General features: G+C 39.3%; 1 protein-coding gene across 35 annotated transcripts in view; it reads left to right on the forward strand.

Annotated features, from left to right (window-relative positions):
* EPB41L2 (erythrocyte membrane protein band 4.1 like 2) overlaps positions 1 to 21,112 on the forward strand; it is a 214,590-nt gene that overhangs the window by 65,844 nt on the left and 127,634 nt on the right. For 3 of the 35 annotated variants that reach the window (XM_032650782.1, XM_032650772.1, XM_032650755.1), the window contains one exon: positions 16,425 to 16,527. The exons of 25 other annotated variants lie outside the window; for them this stretch is intronic. The gene's annotated coding sequence lies outside the window, so the exon portion shown is untranslated. Of the gene's footprint in view, positions 1 to 11,002; positions 11,064 to 16,424; positions 16,528 to 20,763; positions 20,885 to 21,112 lie in introns of those variants that run through there. 7 more of the 35 variants (XM_032650773.1, XM_032650781.1, XM_032650756.1 and 4 more) reach the window with 6 other exon arrangements.

The raw sequence follows: 21,112 nt of genomic DNA on the forward strand, positions 1-21,112 counted from the left end.
TCCTTATCTTGTTATAACTGTGCCGTTTTGTTTGTTCATTCAACATTTATTGAATTAGATGTTCTGATATATATAGTTAACATGGAATTACAGGGGATAATGGGAAGAGATAAAAAGGGATTAAGGAGGAGGATATGAGATACCTGAATTATGGCTGAACCCAAATGGCTTGAATAGAACTAGCCAAATTCTTTATAGAGCGTGGCTGACTATGGTGGGAGGAAAAGATCAGGGAGATGGTGACAAAGGGGGAAGTTAGGTATGGAAGCTAAGTCGATTATTTAGGAGTGCTACATTTTACCCTTTTTGACTAATGTATATGTATGTACACACACAGTTCTATACATTTAAGTATAATGTATATTTGTGTGTATATCACCTTACATAGGTCAGCTGCAGGTACAGTCCTTCCCTCCTGAAGCACAGACCATACAAAGTCCTGTTGACCTACTGCATCTAGTTGCAGTGACTTGTCTCATAGAACACGGTGTACCGGTGATGTTTATTCCTCTAGCTTCATTTCCATCCAGATCATTTGTCAGTGATCAGCTGCATTGTTCAGATTTCCCCCCTGGACAGTGCTCTGCCCTGCCCTGTTGCATAGCCATAAATATTGCTCTGGGCATAGCTCATCCTTGAAGTGTGATTCCTGATCAGATCTTACTGCCCCTTGTTCTGTCCCCTGGGAGGAGTGCCTTCATCAGTCACATAGACCTCAGGGCCGTCTTGGGGGAGGGGCTGCATTACTCTTAGCCCATTTGAGTTTGACTTGGCCATTCTTGGCATCCTGCTTTCTTTGCCAGTGGGTATGGCTGGAGAGGTAGCCACTCTCTGCTGGGCTGGTTTGCCATGTACCAGACTTCTCTTTCAGAGCCTTGTGATTTGTGAGAGAGTGTGTGTACCATAAATTCACAAATAACTTGATCCCCATCCACACCCCCAAAGTTTTATTCTGAGTGTTCTGTGGTTTAAAAATCAGCAACAGAGCTATTGTTAGGTTTGGTCACAAACTGCCTGTTTTTAACCTTATACCTGGAAGCTTGGGTTGGATTTTTTTTTTTTTTTTTCTTTTTTTCTTCAAGTGTAGACAGGGGAAGTGGACAGTCTAGACAGAGGAGAGTCAGCATTAATGAGGACACGGAAGCATTTCGTGTTGAGGAGGCTGGTATAGCTGGAGTTCAGGGTGTGTGTGAGAGGGCATGGGAAGCAGAAGACGAGCTGCAGATCTGGATTGGAGCCAGTCGGTGCTGAACCCAGGAAGTTATACTGAGGAGTTTGGTCTCCGTACTCCCTGCAGAGCCACTGGAAGCCTTTCAGAAATTTTCATTGCTATTATTTTTTTGAACTAAGAGGCATAATTACAAATATCTGTGTTTTAGAAACATTACACACCAGGTTTCCTGAAGAATTACCAGATTTCCCTGGGTATTTGTGCTGGTGATTTTTACCCTCAGTTAAAGGTGTCTGCCCGAGGAAGCCTCCTTTCATATTTCTTTTATTTATGGCTTCTAGGTGACACTTCCAACTCCAGTAGGCACTTGTGTATTTCTGTTCGGTAAAATCTGGTGCTATGATTTGGGTGGTATTTATTGTACAAGTGACTAGGATCAAACATTTATTTAACTTAATTTTAATAGTAAATCTCATTGTTACTAGTTCAGTACATTGTTTTTACTACACAATAATAATCTGAAGCTTGGCAATACTGATTTAAGGAGGTGTCTTTGGTATTTGTTGCTCTTTATTATGAGACGAATTTGTGCCCAGTCTTACTGTGCACCAGGCTGGGCGTTCAAAGATGAGGAAGAAAACTGCGTTGCTGATAAGTTCACAGTAAGGCAAACTGATACCAAGAATTCAAAAATGGTCATTTCAGCAGTAGAAATACCTATAGAGAAAAGGACAACAAAGTGAGCCTGGATGAAGAGAGAGGAAAGGATCAGGAGTGACGCCTGTACTGAGTTTACTTTCTTCTTTTACTGGGATTTTTGTTTGTACTTAATGAATATGATTCATCCATCCATCCATTCATTCATTCATCAAATGTTCCTTTGGCTACCTTACTGTATGCCAAGTATTGTATTGGGCTCTGAGGGATATGGTTGTAAGATTGCAGTCTTTGCCCCTAGGAATCTGACTGTTCACATGGAGAGGCAGCCAGTCAGTAGCAGAGAGAAGCATTCTAGGGACTGGGAATTGCCCAGCAAAACTGGATAAATAAAATTTTCGTAATCATTTTGCTTAATAATTAATAAAATCATACCACGTATCAAGTATGTGAGAGGGAGAATCCATTTGTAAATTACCTTCTTAATAGTTGTTCAAGAAATATTTGTTGAATGAATGAATGTATCTTTTTTTTTTTTTTCGGTACGCGGGCCTCTCACCGGTGTGGCCTCTTCCGTTGCGGAGCGCAGGCTCCGGATGCGCAGGCTCAGCGGCCATGGCTCACGGGCCCAGCCGCTCCGCGGCATGTGGGATCTTCCCGGACCGGGGCACGAACCCATGTCCCCTGCATCGGCAGGCAGGCTCTCAACCACTGTGCCACCAGGGAAGCCCAAATGAATGTATCTTGTGTAAGAATAGGTTTTTACAAATTGGTATTAATACAAAAGAACATTTGCATCATTTGCTACTGGCTATCCCTTCAGGGAAGGGATACTATTTTTTTTTTTCCCCAGTTGAAATTTCCAGGAAGTATAACTGTCCTAGGGTTTCTTTCCAAGCATTTTTCTGAAGCCAATGGGTGGGTGTATGTTTAGATCCAAGAGAAACAAATTATAACCATGATGTGAACTTTTCACAGTCTTAGAATAAAAGCTTGAAAAAATATTTTTTATGCTTCTCTCTTGCAAATGCTAAATATCCTTTTCTAAAGAGGAGTAAAACAAAGATAACAAGTTAAGCATATTAGGTCTTCATATTGTTCCCACCTCCCTTAGTAATTAGCACAACCCCTCAAAAATGTTCATTGATAATTTTTGGCCGTAATTTCAAATCTTAAAATTTGGTAGAAAGAAGTACATACGTGGTGAAGTTCAAATAACATTGGACATTGCTGTTTTAAAGAATATAGGCATTTTGGGAGTCAAAGAACAAAAATATTACTATAGCATTAGATTTATGAAGACAAGCAAAATAAAATGTGGGTACCCAATAGTAAGAGCTTTCTATTATACAAAAGATAAATAAGACACGTCAAAAGTCTCTTAGCTTAAATTTATTAAATATGAATGTAATTGGGAAGAGGTGAAGGCTTTGTAAACTGTAAAGCCCCTGTAAATGCGTATTTGGTGTAACAGATTAAATTGCTGTCGCCTACCCCCCATATGACTACCAGCATGGTTTGTGTAGGTGTGGAAGAAGACAGCCATGGAAGTGCCCGTTCTACTAGGTTAGCTAATAGAAAGGGAAAGTGGAAATAAGGGTAGGAAAGGAGTACCACAGCCTTAAAATGGACATATTTTAGGTTCAAAGCTGCTGGTGTTTCCATGTCATGGACTTTGAGCCAAGATTATCCAGTTTAGTAACAAAAATTTACATGTATAATTAGGTTTTAAGCACCTTCAGGACGTTTACTTATACCCCAACATAGTATATGGGCCACAGTTATTAATAGTGTTATGAATTCTTTTTCTAGACTTTTTTCCCCCCTTAATCTTAATAGTAAACAGAGCACCTCATTTCTGCTGTCTAGGGCCATCTCTTTGATTTGCCGTCACAATTCATTCTGTACAAATCACACTTTGGTTCTTCATGCCATTTCTCTTGTTCCCAGTCCTTGTACTTAAAGTAGATTATTTGTACACAGCGTAGAATTGGGTCTTACTTTTACCCACTCTGACAATCTGTCTTTTAATTGGTGCATTTAGGCCATTTACATTTCATCTAATTGCTGGTGGTGTTGTCCAGTACCATGTTGCTCTTTGTTTTCTGTTTGTCCCATCTGTTCTTTGTTTCTTTTTCTCTTCCTGCTTTCCTCTGGATTGAGTATTTTTCTTCGAGTCCATTTTATCTTCACTATTGACTTATTCCTTTATACCTCTTTGTTTGTTAACTAATTTAACTCATTAATTTGTCTCCAAACCCTCTGTTCCTCCTTTGTTAACTATTTCAGTGAATGACATTGCTGCCTAATTAATTGCTCTTTCTTCATCTCTTTCTTGACTCCCCTGTGTTGCCAAATTCTTATCATTCTACCAATTGAATATTTCTTGAATTTATCCATTCCTTCCACTAACACCTTCTCTATTTAGATACTATAATGTACACAAAGCTGAGCTCTCTCATGGTCCAGTTTTTTTTTTTTTACTTTATAGATTTATTTATTTATTTTTGGCTGTGTTGGGTCTTCGTTGCTGTGCGTGGGCTTTCTCTAGTTGTGGAGAGTGGGGGGCTACTCTTTTTTTTTTGTGGTACGCGGGCCTCTCACTGTTGTGGCCTCTCCCGTTGCAGAGCACAAGCTCCGGACGTGCAGGCTCAGCGGCCATGGCTCACGGGCCCAGCCGCTTCGCAGCATGTGGGATCTTCCTGGACTGGGGCACGAACCGGTGACCCCTGCATCAGCGGGCGGACTCTCAACCACTGCGCCACCAGGGAAGCCTGGGGGCTACTCTTCATTGCAGTGTACGGGCTTCTCATTGGGGTGGCTTCTCCTGTTGCACAGCATAGGCTTTAGGCACGCGGGCTTCAGTAGTTGTGGCTTGCAGGCTCTAGAGCGCAGGCTCAGTAGTTGTGTTGCACGGCTTAGTTGCTCCGCAGCACGTGAGATCTTCCTGCACCAGGGCTCGAACCCGTGTTCCCTGCATTGGCAGGTGGATTCTTAACCACTGCGCCACCAGGGAAGCCCTCATGGTCCAGTTTTAACTTTGGTAGCCAAAGAAACACAGGTCTCAACATTGACAAAGAATTGAGAAACCACTTACGTTTTTACTCTGGTCTCTTGAAAAACCAAAAGGTGGTTCCATTATAACAGCAAAACTTAAAAATTCTTTTCATCACTTTATGAATTTTTCTGATTCTTCCTCATCACAGTTTAAAAACAGCCCTCATACTCCCTCCCTTCAGCCAGTCTCCTCCCAAACAATAAACACCAACTCTCCCAGTTACAGTTTGAGTCTCTCCTGTGTTCTTTATAGATCTGTTCTTTTCTCTAGTAATTGAGCCCATCCCACAGTAAATCAGTCAAGTTGCTTTCAGAATTGAAATTACAATGGCAGAATTCTCTTTGGGGGAGAGGGAGCAGAGACTGTGGCTACCCATTTGTTAATACTTTAGTTTTTAAACATTAATACAGCTATCCTTTCTTGTCTGGATAAATATGTAATGTTCTGTCTGGTCTTCGTGGTTTTTTTTCCCCCTCTAGTTTAAAAAAATTTTTGTTCTTCATGTTGTAGTCAGAATAGTAGTTTTAAAGTCCTTTTAGTTTTCTGCTTAAAATCCTTTCATGGTACCACTTTGCTTTTCAGAAGAGGCTCAAACTTTGTGACAAAGCTTTTACCTTACGAGGTTCTTGCTGTTCTAGATTTTAACTTACTAATTGGGTTTCCCTGCTCATATGTCAGGTTTTCTCTCATGTCTAGACTTATGTGCACGTTGCCAGCAATATTCTACTCTCAGGTCTTCATTTAGATATAGCTTCCTCTGGGTATCTTTCCTTCTATGGTTCTTCCTTTCACTGGGCCCTCTCCTCCCTGTTAGATATACCTCCCCCCTCTCCGGTTGACTTTGTTTTGCCTTTCTCCCTCATCAGGTTATAAGCTCCACAAAGGCAGTTATCACGTCTGTGTTCACAATTGTTTGACAATCAATGGGCTCTTAATTATTTGCTGAATGAATGAATAATTCCTGAATAATCTGATACGGGGTTTCCTATCTTTTCTTTCTTAGCACTTATCTTGCCCTGTTGAGCTGGTTTGTAGCCAGTGTTCCTTAGGTAGATTAACCTAATATACTGAGACTTCCTTCTGAATATTTCCTCATAGAACACATGGAGGTGACGCTGTATCTGCTTGAGTAGGTAGATTCCATCTACCATGTTTGGTTGTTACAGTACCTTGAACTCCATTCTTGTTATGCAGACTTTTATTTAGTTCTAGCCCTTTTGGATGCTCTGCCAGTCAAAAAGTATTTTTTTTTTTTAAGGAAATCCTAGCTCTTAAGATGCTTTTTTCTCTATTACTGTATTACCAAAACTTTCAAGAATAATCACTTGTTTGGAACTAAGGTAAAAGATTAATAATAGTAACAAATGCTAGAAGTAGGGTTATTCTCTCTCAAATCATCATCTCTTTCTTTGATTTTTGGAATCCTCTCCAGGAACTTAGATGTCACATCATCACTTCAAACTCAGTGTCCCTAAAAGTTCCAAAATCTTGAAACTTCCAGTCTTTTGAGCTGGAAAGCTTGGCATTATTTTTTAGTTGTGCCTCTTCTTTATCTACTGTCTATTTAGACATCAATGCCTATGGATTTTTTTCTCTGAAACTTTTTAAATATCAGTCCTTTATTCATTATTGCTACTGCTGCTTCCACACAAGTCTGTTTTTCTCTTAGCTTTATTGAGGTATATTTGACAAAATTGTAATATATTGAAAGTGTACAACATGATGATTTGATGTATGTATACATTGTGAAATGATTCTTAAAATCAAAGTAACACATCCATCACTTCACAGTTACGTTTTTTTGGCGAGAGAATACTTAAGACCCACTGTCTTAGCAAATTTCATGTATACAGTACACTGTTATTAACTGTAGTCACCATGGTGTACACTAGCTTCTCAGAACTTATTCATAAGTGAAAGTTTGTACCCTGTGACCAACTTCTCCCTGTTTCCCTCACCTTCATGAACCTTTTTATGTAGCCTTCCATTTAGACTGTCCCTGCTTCTCCTATCTCTCCTTTCCAATTCAGGGCCCCCAAATTTATCTTCAAGCAACATTTAGTGGTTATCCTGCTTGGCCGCAGCCAAACATTTGGGGGATTGGAACCCGTGTACACTGCCAGTGGGAATGTCAGATAGTGCAGCCATTTTGGAAGCCAGTCTGGTAGTTCCTCAAAAACCTTAACACAGAGCTGTCATTTAACCTTGCTATTCTACTCCTAGGTATATGCCCAAGAGAAGTGAAATCATATGTCCACACAAAAAGTTGTACCATGGGGGCTTCCCTGGTGGCGCAGTAGTTGAGCGTCCGCCTGCCGATGCAGGGGACACGGGTTCGTGCCCCGGTCCGGGAAGATCCCACATGCCGCGGGGCGGCTAGGCCCATGAGCCATGGCCGCTGAGCCTGCGTGTCTGGAGCCTGCGCAGCGGGAGAGGCCATAGCAGTGAGAGGCCCGCGTACCGCAAAAAAAAAAAAAAAGTTGTACCATGAATGTTCACAACAGCATTATTCATAATAATCCAAAATCAGAAACAATACAAGTGCCCATCAATTAATGAATGAACAAAAATGTGCTATAGCCATAAAATGTAATATTATTTGGCCATACAGAGGAATGAAGTACTGATACATACCACAACTTGGATGAACCTTGAAAATAGTATGCTAAGAGAAAGAAGCCAAATACCAAAGGCTGTATATGATATGGTTCCATTTATGTGAAATGTCTAGAATAGTGAAGTCTATAGAGACAGAAAATAGATTAGTGGTTGCCTGGGGCTGAGAGTACAAGGTTTCTTTATTTCTGAAGAGTACAAGGTTTCTTTCTTTTCTTTTTTAAAAAAAAAAGTGATTAAATTGATATAACAAATTCACCATTTGAAAGTATACAGTGCAGTGGTTTTCATTATATTCAAAATGTTGTGCAACCATCACTACTATCTCAGAATATTTTCATCCCCCCAGAAGAGACCCTGTATCCCTTACAGCAATCACACCTCATTCCCCCCATCTCTTCTGAAACTGCTGTACCATTTTAGATTCCCACTAGCAGCAGTTAATGAGGGTTCTAATTTCTTCAAATCCTCACCAGCACTTGTTGTTTTCTTTCTTTTGTTTTTTTCAATAGCCATTTTAGTGGATTTGAGGAGATAATCTCCATGTGGTCTTAGTTCCATTTTCTTTTTTAAAAAAAATTTATTTTATTGAAGTATAGTTGATTTACAATGTTGTATTCTGCTATACAGCAGACTGATTCAGTTATATGTACTTTTTCATATTCTTTTCCATTATGGTTTATTATAAGATATCGAATATAGTTCCTTGTGTTATACAGTAGGACCTTGTTCTTAGTTCCATTTTCTAATGACTGATGATGTTAAGCATCTTTTCCTATAGTGATTGGCCATTTGTATATGTTCTTCGGAGAAATGTCCTTTGGAGTAATGTTTATTCAAGTCCATTGCCCATTTTTTAGTTGGGTTGTTTGTCATTTTGTTGTTGAGGTGTAAGAGTGCTTTATATATTCTGCATACTAGATACCCTAGTTGAACAGATGGTTTACATATATTTTCTCCCATTCTGTGGATTGTCTTTTCATTTTCTTGATAGTGTCCTCTGACTCACAAATGTTTTTAATTTTGATGAAGTCCAAGTCATCTATTTTTTTCTTTTGTTGCTTGTTTTTTAGGCATCATATTTAAGAATGTGTTGCCAAATTCAAAGTCATGAAGATGTACACCTCTTTTTCTTTAAAGAGTTTTACAATTTTAGCTCCTACATTTTAAGTCTTTGGTTCATTTTGAGTTAAATTTTGTATATGGTGTGGGGTAGGGGTTCAGAGTCATTCTTTTACATTTGGATATCCAGTTGTCCTAGTACCATTTGTTGGAAAGACTGTCCTTTCCCCACTGAACGGGCTTGGCATCCTTGTCAAAATCAGTTGGCTATAGATATGTGGGTTTATTTCTGGACTCTCAGTTCTGTTCAATGACTGGTATCTAGCCTTATGCCTGTACCATACTGTTTCGATTACTCTAGCTTTGTAGTAAGTTTTGAAATCAGGAAGTGTGAATCCTCTCACTTTGTTCTTCTGTTTCAGCATTAGGTTGTCTATCTGGACTCTTGCAATTCCATATGAATTTTTGGATTAGCCTGTTCATTTCTGTAAAAAAAGGGCAGTTGGAATTTTGGTAGGGATTACATTGAATCTGTCAGTCAATTTGGGGATTATTACCATCTTAATATTAAGTCTTTGAATCCATAAACATGGATTTATTTACGTCTTTGATTTCTTTGAACAATGTTATGTAGTTTTCAGTGTACAAGTTTTTTTTTTTTTTTTTGCGGTACACAGGCCTCTCACCGCTGTGGCTTCGCCCGTTGCGGAGCACAGGCTCCGGACGCGCAGGCTCAGCGGCCATGGCTCACGGGCCCAGCCACTCCGCGGCACGTGGGATCTTCCCGTACCGGGGCACGAACCCGTGTCCCCTGCATCGGCAGGCGGACTCTCAACCACTGCGCCACCAGGGAAGCCCAGTGTACAAGTTTTATGCTTCCTTGGCTAAATTTACCCCTATGTATTTTATTCTTTTTGATGCTAAGTGGAGTTATTATTTTTGGATTTTATTGCTTATGTATAGAAATATGACTGAGTTTTTGCATATTGATCTTATATCCTGAAACTTTTCTGAACTACTCTGTTAGCTTTTTAAAATAGATTCTTTAGGATTTTTTATTTATACAGTCATGTCATCTGCAAGTAGAGATAGTTTATGTCTCCCTTTCCTTTTTGGGTGCTTTTTATATTTCTTGCCTATTTGCCCTGGCTTGAACTTTAAAGTACAAAATTGTATAGAATGATGAGAGGTGGTGAGAGGGGACATCTTGTCTTGTTCCTGATCTTAGGGGGAAAGCTTTCAGTCTTCACCATTTACTGTTATGTTAGCTGTGGGGTTTTTTTAGATAACCTTTGTCATGTTGAGGAAGTTTCCTTCAATTTTTATTATTTCTATTTGTTTTTACTTTATTTTTTTTAGTTTGAGTGTTTTTTATCATGAAAGGATGTTGGATTTTGTCAAATACTTTTTCTCTCTATTGAGATGATCATGTATTTCTTTCTTCCTTCTATTAATGTGATTTATTACATTGACTGAATTTCACATGTTGAATCACCCTTGTATTCCTAGAGTAAATTCCACTTGCTCATGGTGTAAGATCCTTTTAAATCTTGCTGAATTTGGTTTGCTAATATTTTGTTGAGGACTTTTGCCTCTATATTCATTAGGAATATTGTTTTATAGTTTCCTTTTTTGTGTGTGACATCTTTGTTTGGCTTTGGTATCAGGCCTCATAGAATGAGTTGGGATGTTTGGGGTTTCTTTTTGGGTTGATGAAATGTTCTAAAATTGTTCGTTGTAATGTTTGCACAACTGAGTATCCTAAAAAACATTGAATTGTATGCTTAAAGTGGGTAACTTGTATGGTATTTCAATAAAACTATTACCATCCCCCCCCAAAAAAAAAACCCACCACCAAAACAAAACTTTAGGCGAGGTGACCTATCTTTTTTAGCCTAGAGTCCTTTTACTGGTCTTCAAAGCCCTCAACAATTTTTCCAGCTATCATATTTCAGCATTACCTCTGACTTACATTTGTATGTGACTGATCCAGTGATAGTAGTCAGCCCACTGCCCTGCTCACTGCTTCCCCAGACCTCCAAAATATCTTGTGCATCTTGCTGCTTCACTTGCCCAAGGACTGTTCTCGCCTATTTTGAATGTCCCTGTCCCTCTTTCCCATCGAGGACAATCTGTCCTTTCTTGCAAAGTTCTGTTCAAATGTTTTCTATTTACCATTCTAGCCTGCAGTTATCTTAGTCCCGAATCCCTATGCTAGATGGTTATGTTATCTCACTTAAAAAGTTGTTATGTGTGATCTGGAATGTGTAAGTTTCCTTAGAAGAATGGGACGGAATATTTGAAATCAGAACTGCTTTGGGAAATCTGATATATGTGTTTGTAGTGCCCATAGGCATATACTTTATGTATTTACAGTTAAAACTCACAAGTTTATAGGGATGGCTTTTCATTTGCACTTCTCTGGTCTTCCCAAATAGTTGTCAGAGCTTTGAAGAAAGGCGTGATATGGTATACCTAGCCATTAACATTACGTGCCAGGTAAGTGTCTGTTGAGTTATATGTATGTGTTTGGAAGAAAGATCCAGAATTTTCACTTGTGCTTTACAGTTTTCCTTACGTAGTTCTAAAAAATATTTTTTAAGAGAGTGTATTGTATTAGAGTAGAAACAGTTGAGTAAAGTCCTGTATGAAGCCCACGTGCAAATGTGAGGCATAGGTAGTGAGACTGTTTATGTAAAGGCTGCATTTTGGTATTTAGTGAAGTATAGCTGGGAATTTGCATGAGCATTGTGTTGTAATGTAAAAAATGTATAATGTGTTGGAGTTGTACCTAATTGATTTAAGGTAAAATAGAATTGGCTTCAAACCTGAGGCATCTGTCTCCTACATAGTAATTGGAGGTTAAGCCAGTATTCAGGTTCAGCTTTGTCTACCTCCAGGATTGACAATCCAGGTTCAGGTTTGTCTAACTCCAGGACTGACGATTAACTACTGTAGTATTTTGCATTCCGTGCTTATTAAGGGAAGTTATTTCATTTCTCTGAGCCTCATTTTATTGACGTATAAAATGAACTTGATAATAATTACTGTGCAGAGATGTTTTGAGGCATAAATAAGGGTGTTTGTAAATAACTCAGCAGAGAGCTTGCTCACAAAATAGGCAGGCCTGTTAATCCCAGTAAAATATTTTGTTTACTTCAAAACAATTCCAACAAAAGAGATTTTGAAAGCATATCTGAAACTTACACAGAGAAACTTGCTTATCTCTTGGCTTTAGCATATTGACTTCTTTGCTTTACATTTTGGCACAGTTTTCAGTGTTCTATATCTCTAGAATTTAGATAATTTTCCAAGTAAGTCATTTGTTAGTAATTTCTTCCACTCTCATCTCTGTTGTTGTTCCTAATGAGTTATTGTCAGAAAAGTAATAAAATTATACCTTCTGTCATTAACCTCCCTTCTGAAGAATTTGAGAATATCTCACAGTTGTGGTTAACTGCAACTGTTACATACTTAAGCCTTAGGTTTTGAAGTTTCTGGAATGAAGTTTAGGAAGGCTGATTTTTTTTTTTTTTCTTAATTTTTTTTGGTTGGAAGCCAGTAAGAATGAACTAGAGAAGTGGTTAGTGGTTTTCATCTTGGGTGCAGACGTATTTGTATAAGAGTATTTTGTTGATGTTGCTATAGAAACGTAGTCAAAACTCCAGTTTGGAAAGCATCACAAATAAAGTATTGATTTGGTTACTTGAATTGTTTTTCTTATGTTGGGGTTATACCTAATTGATTTCAAAAGGTCTTTGACTTTTATTCTTAGCTGTCACAAATATCCAGATATCAAAAGTTCAAGTCAGTATTGAGAATATTAACACGAATCTTCTAAATTTTTTTGCTCACTGCTACTCCTTAGAGATTTGGGCAAAAAATTCTGTTAAGGCAAATCCAAATTTCCTGTTTGTGATGGTGATGGGTTGTAATTAAAAAAATGTGTATATCCTTGTATTATAGGATAGTTTTGGTTCAGTTGGGGATTTTTCTTAATGGAAACCATATATAGATACTTTTTTCAAGCTTTATTTATATTTTCTTTTATAAATTTATTATGAAGTTGTACTTGCATGTTGTCTATTTTAGCTTTTTAATAAAGCTACAATTTTGGATCAGGAGAAAGTGATTCTACTAAGCAGTTTGTAGGGGAAAATAGCTCTGCTTCTGGCTTTCATAGACTCTCTTGCTCCAAGGAAGGACTGCTATTGAGTCAGTTATAACTGCAGTGGAAGATGTCTTGCAGCTGTGCCTTTTTGGTTTTGTTCCAGAGATAGTATTTGTGTGTACTGTCAGAATGTCTTAAAGACCCACCCTGGAAAGGATTCAACTCTATAAAAGGAGTTTTGTTTTATAAGCTTTCACATATTCTTATGGGGTTCTGGTGGTGACCGTGGTCTTTATTGTCTTGTCTTTTAAACTGACATCTTATTGAGACATAGGCTTCACAGTTTGAGAATAGGAATTACAGTTATAGTTATTTTATCTTGTAAAATAGATTTAGCCAAGCCCTTGGCACGTGCTATAATTAAAGCAAAACAAAATACCCCCTCCAAACCTTGTGATTTCAGTGACTTATTTTTTAGCTTCTTTTTCTGCCTCTATACAGAAGATATGAAGATAGCACTCATTTTATTATATTCTTGGTAATTTAATAGATGTTGATTTACAAATCAGTTTATATATTAGAAGATAGCAGATTATGTGGGGCACGCCAAGGTTTGAAATGTTTACAATGCCAATAACTTTTCATGTTGAAAATTGTTCAGTTTAACCCGTCTTGAATCCTATGTTGACATGAATGCTAAGAGAATTATTACTGAATGTATTTTAGGAGATTGACTATATTTTCTCTTGTCTGTTTTATTTTCCCCCTCTTTTAAATGCTCCAAAGTTATCAAAGTTATTTGGGATGGAGAATAGGACTCCAGGTGCACTGCTGTCTTTCTAGCTTTCTTAAACCTCTTCCTCTTCCAGCCCATGTATATTTCCAGTTATCTTCTCTTTGGTCTCCAGGCTAGAGGTGTCCCTCCTGCTGTCCAAGACTAAACTCTTCTCTCGAGGTTTTTTTTTTTTTTTTTTTTTTTATGCGTTACGCGGGCCTCTCACTGTTGTGGCCTCTCCCGTTGCGGAGGACAGGCTCCGGACGCGCAGGCCCAGCGGCCATGGCTCACGGGCCCAGCCGCTCCGCGGCATGTGGGATCCTCCCAGACCGGGGCACGAACCCGTGTCCCCTGCATCGGCAGGCGGACTCTCAACCACTGCGCCACCAGGGAAGCCCGTTCTCTCGAGGTTTTGATTGTTTTTCTTTCTCTTCTAAACTACCTGACGTTCATTTTCCTTTTTCTCCTTTGTATCTTAAACCTCTCCCTACTTTGTCTTTCCTACCAAAAGCCTGCACCAAACAAAACAACCAGAACATCTCTGGTACATATATATCTTCCTGCAACCTGAACAACTTCTTCTTTTTTTAAAAATTATCTACACAGTATTCTTTTATTAAAAATAATTCTTTATTTATTTTTGGCTGTTTTGGGTCTTCGTTTCTGTGCGAGGGCTTTCTCTAGTTGCGGCAAGCGGGGGCCCCTCTTCATCGCGGTGCGCGGGCCTCTCACTATCGTGGCCTCTCTTGTTGTGGAGCACAGGCTCCAGACGCGCAGGCTCAGTAGTTGTGGCTCACGGGCCTAGTTGCTCCGCGGCATGTGGGATCTTCCCAGACCAGGGCTCGAACCTGTGTCCCCTGCATCGGCAGGCGGACTCTCAACCACTGCGCCACCAGGGAAGCCCTGCAGTGCTTTTATCTTTCATGATTCTGTGCCCTTCACTTACTGTTCCAATGGTGAGGGGTGTGCTTCTACCCGCTTACAATCGGCCCAGTAAGCTCCCCCTTCTCCTTCAAGGTCAGCTCTCATGTCACCGTGGGATGCTTCCCTGGTCAAGTCAGTTGTACTGTTGAAATGTTTATGCCTATATTTTAGCTCTTATTCTCTTTGGGATATAGTTATTTATTTAAATCCTCTTGCGCTGCTGGAGCCAAGTTTTACACAGGTGTGTATTGTCAGCAGCTATCAGTAGGCAAAGAGCAGTTCCTCATTGGATGAACAGATCTTAGCAAAACCTAAAAGTACAGAATTCAAGATCTCATAGGCACAGGTAATGGTGAATACTCTAGCTTAACGTTGTTTATTGTTTATGTTGTAAATATAAATGTTTTATCTTGGTTTATTGTTTTGGATGGGTAGGGGCTGTGGCTTGAGAATGTATTAGCATTTGTGCTTAGGGTTTTCTTTCATAATCCAAGTTCGGAGGGGTAAGTTTTAAAGATGAAGCTACGGAAAGAAAGGAGTGGAGCTATGGTTTCAAATTATGGAGCTAATAAAGGTGTGGAGGGTTGGAAGTACACTGGATTCTCAGACAAGTGCCCAAACCGTGTAGATGGCAGATATCAGGCTGAAGGTTGGCTATGATGCAGGTGAAGTGAGGAGGAGACCCCTAGATGGGGTTGTACCTCCCTAGGGCATGACGTGTAGCTGTGCACTGCATGTTGCATACACCTTAACATTTCCCCGGCTTGTCTCAAGTGCTCAACTTTCTACAACATGTTTTTGAAAAGAACTTGTGTTGACACGTTTGATGTTTATGTGGTTCTAGTAGGGAGTGTTGGAAATCGTAGTGGCCATTTTAAAGGGAAAGAAAAGGAGGGAAATGATGGAGGGTAGATTAGGGTGGGGGAACAGTTTTCCTTCTACAAGTTGAGTAAAAAACCTAAATAAATGGTTGAAGATGACTATAGGTTAATATTTGACTTTTAAGAATAAATGTAATGATATATTCAACCATTTTGAGGAGAAAGCCTAGATGAATGTTTTTGATGATTGAAATTCTGTGTTTAATAGTAATTTGCATTTGTTTAGCATTTTGCACTTTACCGGTAGCTATCGTGGTGGCTATCCTGTGATGCTCACAAGAATCCCATTATATAGGCAGGTTATCTCCTGGTACCTTCATTTTACAGACTTCGTTAGCTACGTGACAAAATGGAGATACGTCCAGACTGGTGGAGCATGAATGTAATGTTGCTGCAGGTTGGGAAGAGTAAATAATTTCTCGGCAATGATCTCTTTATTTCGGAAACATAATTTTGGGGGGAGTGGGAAGGTGTAGGATTTTTCTTGGGTCTAGAGGGTGGGGCAGAGTTGGGGAGCTTTTGGGGTTTGCTGGATGTCTAGCATCAGGGCTCTCAGTTTCTTCTGGGCCTTGGACAGCCATAAAGGGTCTCTATTGCTGGTTGTCTCCTCAACAGTGTCTCTCGTCCCTTTCCTTCACATCCGGGCAGGGCAGTCTGCAGTAGGGAAAGGCAATGGAATTATTAGGCAGAATCTGACATCTCGTCTGGGTTCTGCTCCTGACTTACTGTGTAACCTGGACAAGTAACCTAACTTCTGGGTTTCAGGTTCCCTGTGTATGAAAGGCAAGAACTAGAGGTACGTAAATGCTGAGGTCTCTTTTGGTTCTATATTTCTTTATTCTATAAGAACCCCATTTTGCTCAGTCATATGTAGGGTGTTGCACAGGTGCTAGTATGATCTTTGTTTCTGCTTTGCATGTGATGGGCTTTGCGATAAGTACTTTTATTTTTTAATCCATAAGGCAAGGAGGGTCATTACCACGTTATTAGCAGTAGCATTTGTTCATCTCAAATGAGAGACGAATGAGCCTAAACATTGTAATCCTGTAATGCCTTCCTTGTCCTCCCCAAGGGAGTTGTCCACTTTGCTGTGTCTTTCCTGTACCTCTGTTATAGCCCTTATCACATGTGGTATAATTATTTGTTTATATATCTGTCTTCCCTGCTAGACTGTGAATTCCCTGAGAGCTGGTGTGGGGAAGAACTTTCCAGTCCTAAGGGCTTAGACCAGTGTCTGGGGTGAAGGAGGAGCTCAGCAAATGTTTCTTAGATGTAAGTGGAATGAAAATAATACATTTTAAAGTAAATGCTGGATTACTGTACTGGTCTGAATGTGTAATTCTAATAGTGATGCTTTTGAGTTTTGAAGTTAAAAAAAAGGGGGGGTAGATTAATTATTGCTTTGTCCTAACACTTTTCAGATGGTTTCAAAACATTAACTTTTTGTTTAGAGATTCCCAACCACCATCCCTTTATTCTTTTTCTTCCCTCCTGTACCTGTTCCTGCTCTCTCTCCAAACCCCCTGTAAAAATCTGGGGTCATACAGAACTTTTCTTTCCCAGAGTCTCATAAATCTGTAATACTTTCTAATGTTACATTTTACAAAATGTGGTAGGAAAGAGACTTTGTGAATGGCTCATGTGCAGTTGTGCAAATTATTCTGGGTTTAGAGCTTGAGAGAAGTTAAACCGCGCTGGTGCGTGGTCAAAAGATAACTTCGGCATAGAAGCTGTGGAAGTAGTGTAGCATTTTGTTTTGTTTTTTGTTTGGTTTGTTTTTTTCTCTTTTGTTGACACCAGATAGCAATGATCCTACGAAATGTGGACTGTTAGAAAATTCCGTAGACCAGTTGAAGTTCATCCAGATTGAGAGAGTCGTAAAACTTTTCTCCACGTTTATTCAGGAAGGATAGTCTTGCATGATGATTGATATATAGGAAGATTGGATTCTCTGTAAAATCATTAGAGTCAAAAACAGAGGGGTGTTTTTTTTATTTTTTGCAGTACTTTTTAGGTTATTTTAGGGTTATGCCAGAAAGTTGTGTTTGCTTTTTTTCTGGTTTGACAAATGATGATTGCTTCTCAAATGGAGGCTGGATGAATAAAGGTGGGAGACTGAAAGGAACCATCTTCCTCATTGTCTTTCTGTGACACTGAGAACTTTATTTTCTGCACAGAGTTTGTGTCCCTTATGGTTTTGGAGCTTTGAGTGACCATCAGGTTATTCCATCCTCCACATCTTATTCAGTTCCATTCCTTTTCCTCCAAGACAGGAAGTAGGACATATATATATATATATATATATATATATATATATATATATATTTACTTACTTATTTGGCTGCGCTGGGTCTTACTTGTGGCACGTGAGATCTTCATTGCCGTGTGCGGGCTCTTTTAGTTGCCGCATGCAGGATCTAGTTCCCTGACCAGGGATCGAACCCGGGCCCCCTACCTTGGGAGCACAGAGTCTTAACCACTGGACCACCAGGGAAGTCCCAGGACACTTTTAAAAAGTCAAGAAATTATGATACTGGGTTTGATTCTATTTACACATCAAACTCACATATACAAATATAGGAAGCCCCTCCTCCCCCCCTGCTCCCAGCCAACTCCCTTGAATACTTAAAAAATAATATTCTGGGCTTCCGTGGTGGCGCAGTGGTTGGGAGTCCACCTGCCAATGCAGGGGACACGGGTTCGTGCCCCGGTCCGGGAGGATCCCACATGCCGCGGGGCGGCTGGGCCCGTGAGCCATGGCCGCTGAGCCTGCGCGTCCGGAGCCTGTGCTCCGCAACGGGAGAGGCCACAGCAGTGAGAGGCCCGTGTACCGCAAAATAAAATAAAATAAAATAAAAAAAATAAAATTAAAAAAAAAAAAAAATAATATTCTGAGGATAAATGTCTAATTTCCCTTTTTAATGGAGCAACAAAACAGTGTCAAAACGAGGCTATTTAGGATCTTTCTAAGACAGATGTAATGGATACACGTTCATATGAACTTTTTTTTATTTAGACATTTGTGGATGTTTCAGCATAAGTATTTTATGTACTTTAACGTGTTTAAAATCTTATTGGAAATAATTTAAATGACACTGGCCCTCGTTTGTATTCAGTAACTTCTCTGCCAGTAACCCACTGAGTAACCTTATTTATAAGTTATTTCACTTCTTTGGGTTTAATTTACTCATTTGGAAAGCAAGGGTGTTGAAATTGAGGTAATGCAGCATTGGTGGAAAAGTGCATTGGCTTTGGAAGGTAACTATGCTCCCCACTATACCACCAGCGCCACTAGTGTTGGCTTTGAGGCAGACCAAATTGGTGTAAATTCTGGCTCTACCACTTATTGGGTATATGAGTTTGGAAACTCATTTAAATTCTCTGGGTTCTCTTTTATCCACTGTATTAATGGTTTGTTCTTTTTCCAAAATATAGAGCCACAGAACTCACCTTCTGTCTTAATTCTCTTAACCTTTGTTCGAGCCATGAGATTCTGATGTCTTATGGGCAGGATTGAAGCCAGCAGAAGACCTTGAGCAGTAGCATTGGGTTCTATAATTAAGAAAGTAGCTGCCTTAGTCAGCTTGGGCTTCCATAACAAAAGGCCATATACTCTCTTGCTTAAACAGCAAGTCTATTTCTCATGCTTCTGGCGGCTGGAGGTCCAAGATCAAAGCGCCAGCTTGGTCAGTTTCTGGTGAGGACCCCCTTCTTGGCTTGTAGGTGGTTGCCTGATCTCTGTGTCCTCACATGGCGAGATGAGAAAGCGAGAGAGAACGAGCAAGCTGTCTGGTGTCCCTTCTTAGGTGACTAATTCCATCACGATGACCCTACCCTTATGGCCTCATCTAAATCTAATTCTCTCTCGAAGGTCCTATCTCCAGATACTATCACTTTGAGGGTTAGTGCTTCAATACATGAATCTTGGGGGGATGCAGTTCAGTCGATGGAAGTAGGGGAGTTAGGAAGGCAGGAGGCACAGGGGTGATGAGAGATGCCTGGGACAGATTGTAGAGATCTACCAATGTCAGCTCCACTGGATCCAGTGCTCATGTCAGTAGTTCTGAGACTTCTGCATTCTATGGAGCAATACATTTTAGAAAAAGGTTTGGAGCCAGTATTTTTCCAAGTAAGCATATTGAAGTAAATCTGCCATTCAACTGCAGTTTTTATTGAAAAAATACAGCATTTAAACAATGTAGGAGGAATACAGTCTGAATAAAAGATGCTTTGAATTGAATAAAATTGGCTCTACTAAAAAACTCACCAAATTGCCCTTTTGTGAACCAGTGAAAACTTTGTGGTGGGTGGATAGTGAAGTTTACTTCCATTATATAGAATGTCTTTTTTTTTTTTTTTAATTTAAGTTTGTTTGTTCATTTTGACAGGTTAATCTCTTCAGAGCTGCTACTGAAACATATTTTCATTAAGTTCCTGTAAAGCAAACCTTACCTTTTCTCTAGGAGCAATATCTTGTTTATTTAAGTATCTAATGTGTTTTATTCATAATAAAAAACATCTTTCTTTTTTTTTTTTAAGACTGTGGTAGGTTAATGTGAACATATAATACTCATTGACTTAAGAATTGCTTGTTAGGGGAGCAGTATGGTACAGTAGCAGGGTCAAGTTATACAAATGCATACGTGGATCCAGCCATAAAGGGTCTGACTATCTTGGTCCTGATTTGTTAATGTAAATATCTCTTCTGGGGGAAAAAACAAGCAGAGTTTAAATTGCAGAAATGTAAAGGGGGGGGGTGTGTTGGTATTGTAGAATAAAGGAAGATAGGTTGTTTTTCAGATCTCTCTGACCTGAATCTTAAAATAAATATTTTCCTTTAGTGACTTTAAATTTTTGCTTCCATATGTAGTTGTATTCTTATGACAAATGGATGTAGGATTACCTTTTGTATCCATCATTGCTCAGTTTAGGATGACAGTATAATAAAACAGGAACTTATCAACTTTGTAACTATATGACGATACCTATAAATCTAGATTAAAATGAGCCTCCATTTACATACTGTGTGTGTGAATAAGCAAATAATTTTACAAATGAATCAAAATCCAGTTTTCAGTATTTAAAAATGAAATATCTATATTTGAGTGGTTTTTCAATACCAAAAAATATATATCAGTTTATAAATAAAGCTGATTAGACTATATGTGGTACACATGTATCAGTACTTTTGGTGTCTATGGGTGGATTAAAATGACACGAAATAAAAACAAAGTTGAGGGGTGCAAACCCAAAGCAATGTAAACACGATACCAAAAAATGAGGAAAGAATTCCTAGCAGTAGTAGAATAGTGAGCAGTTATAATCATAGGATTACAGTTGTACCATTAAAACTATTCTTTATGTAAAATGTTCTTCCTTTAGTGGGTAGAACCGGCAGCAGGAGGATGACTGTTTCTTTGACCCATGTGGATTTTCTAGCTGAGGAATGAAGCAACTTGGAACCTAGCTGGGCTTTTCTACTGAGCATGCCCTTTTCCAGCAGGGTCTGGCCTGGGTGGGGCCGGTCTTGCTCATTAAGCTGTTGGAAGCTGGATTTCCATTAGCTTTCCAGTCTTCTAATGACAGGGAACAGCAGACAACGGGCTCGATGTCCTTTTTTAAAAGCTGAGTATGTATTTGAAGGGGGAGATTTTTAGGAAATTTCTGTTGTAGCAGTTAGGTTTGGTGATACATGCTTGTTTGTTTTTGCTTTTGAAGAAAGTTTGCCTTTGGGACTATCAGTATCTAGGAGACTGAAAATTTGGATAATACTAATGTACAGAGTAGATGGAATCTGATTATGTGTACTATCTGGCAAGGGAATATATTCAGTTATATTTGAACCAAGCACTGTGAA

This window comes from Phocoena sinus, chromosome 12, assembly GCF_008692025.1.
Source record: "Phocoena sinus isolate mPhoSin1 chromosome 12, mPhoSin1.pri, whole genome shotgun sequence".
Lineage (NCBI taxonomy): Eukaryota > Metazoa > Chordata > Mammalia > Artiodactyla > Phocoenidae > Phocoena > Phocoena sinus.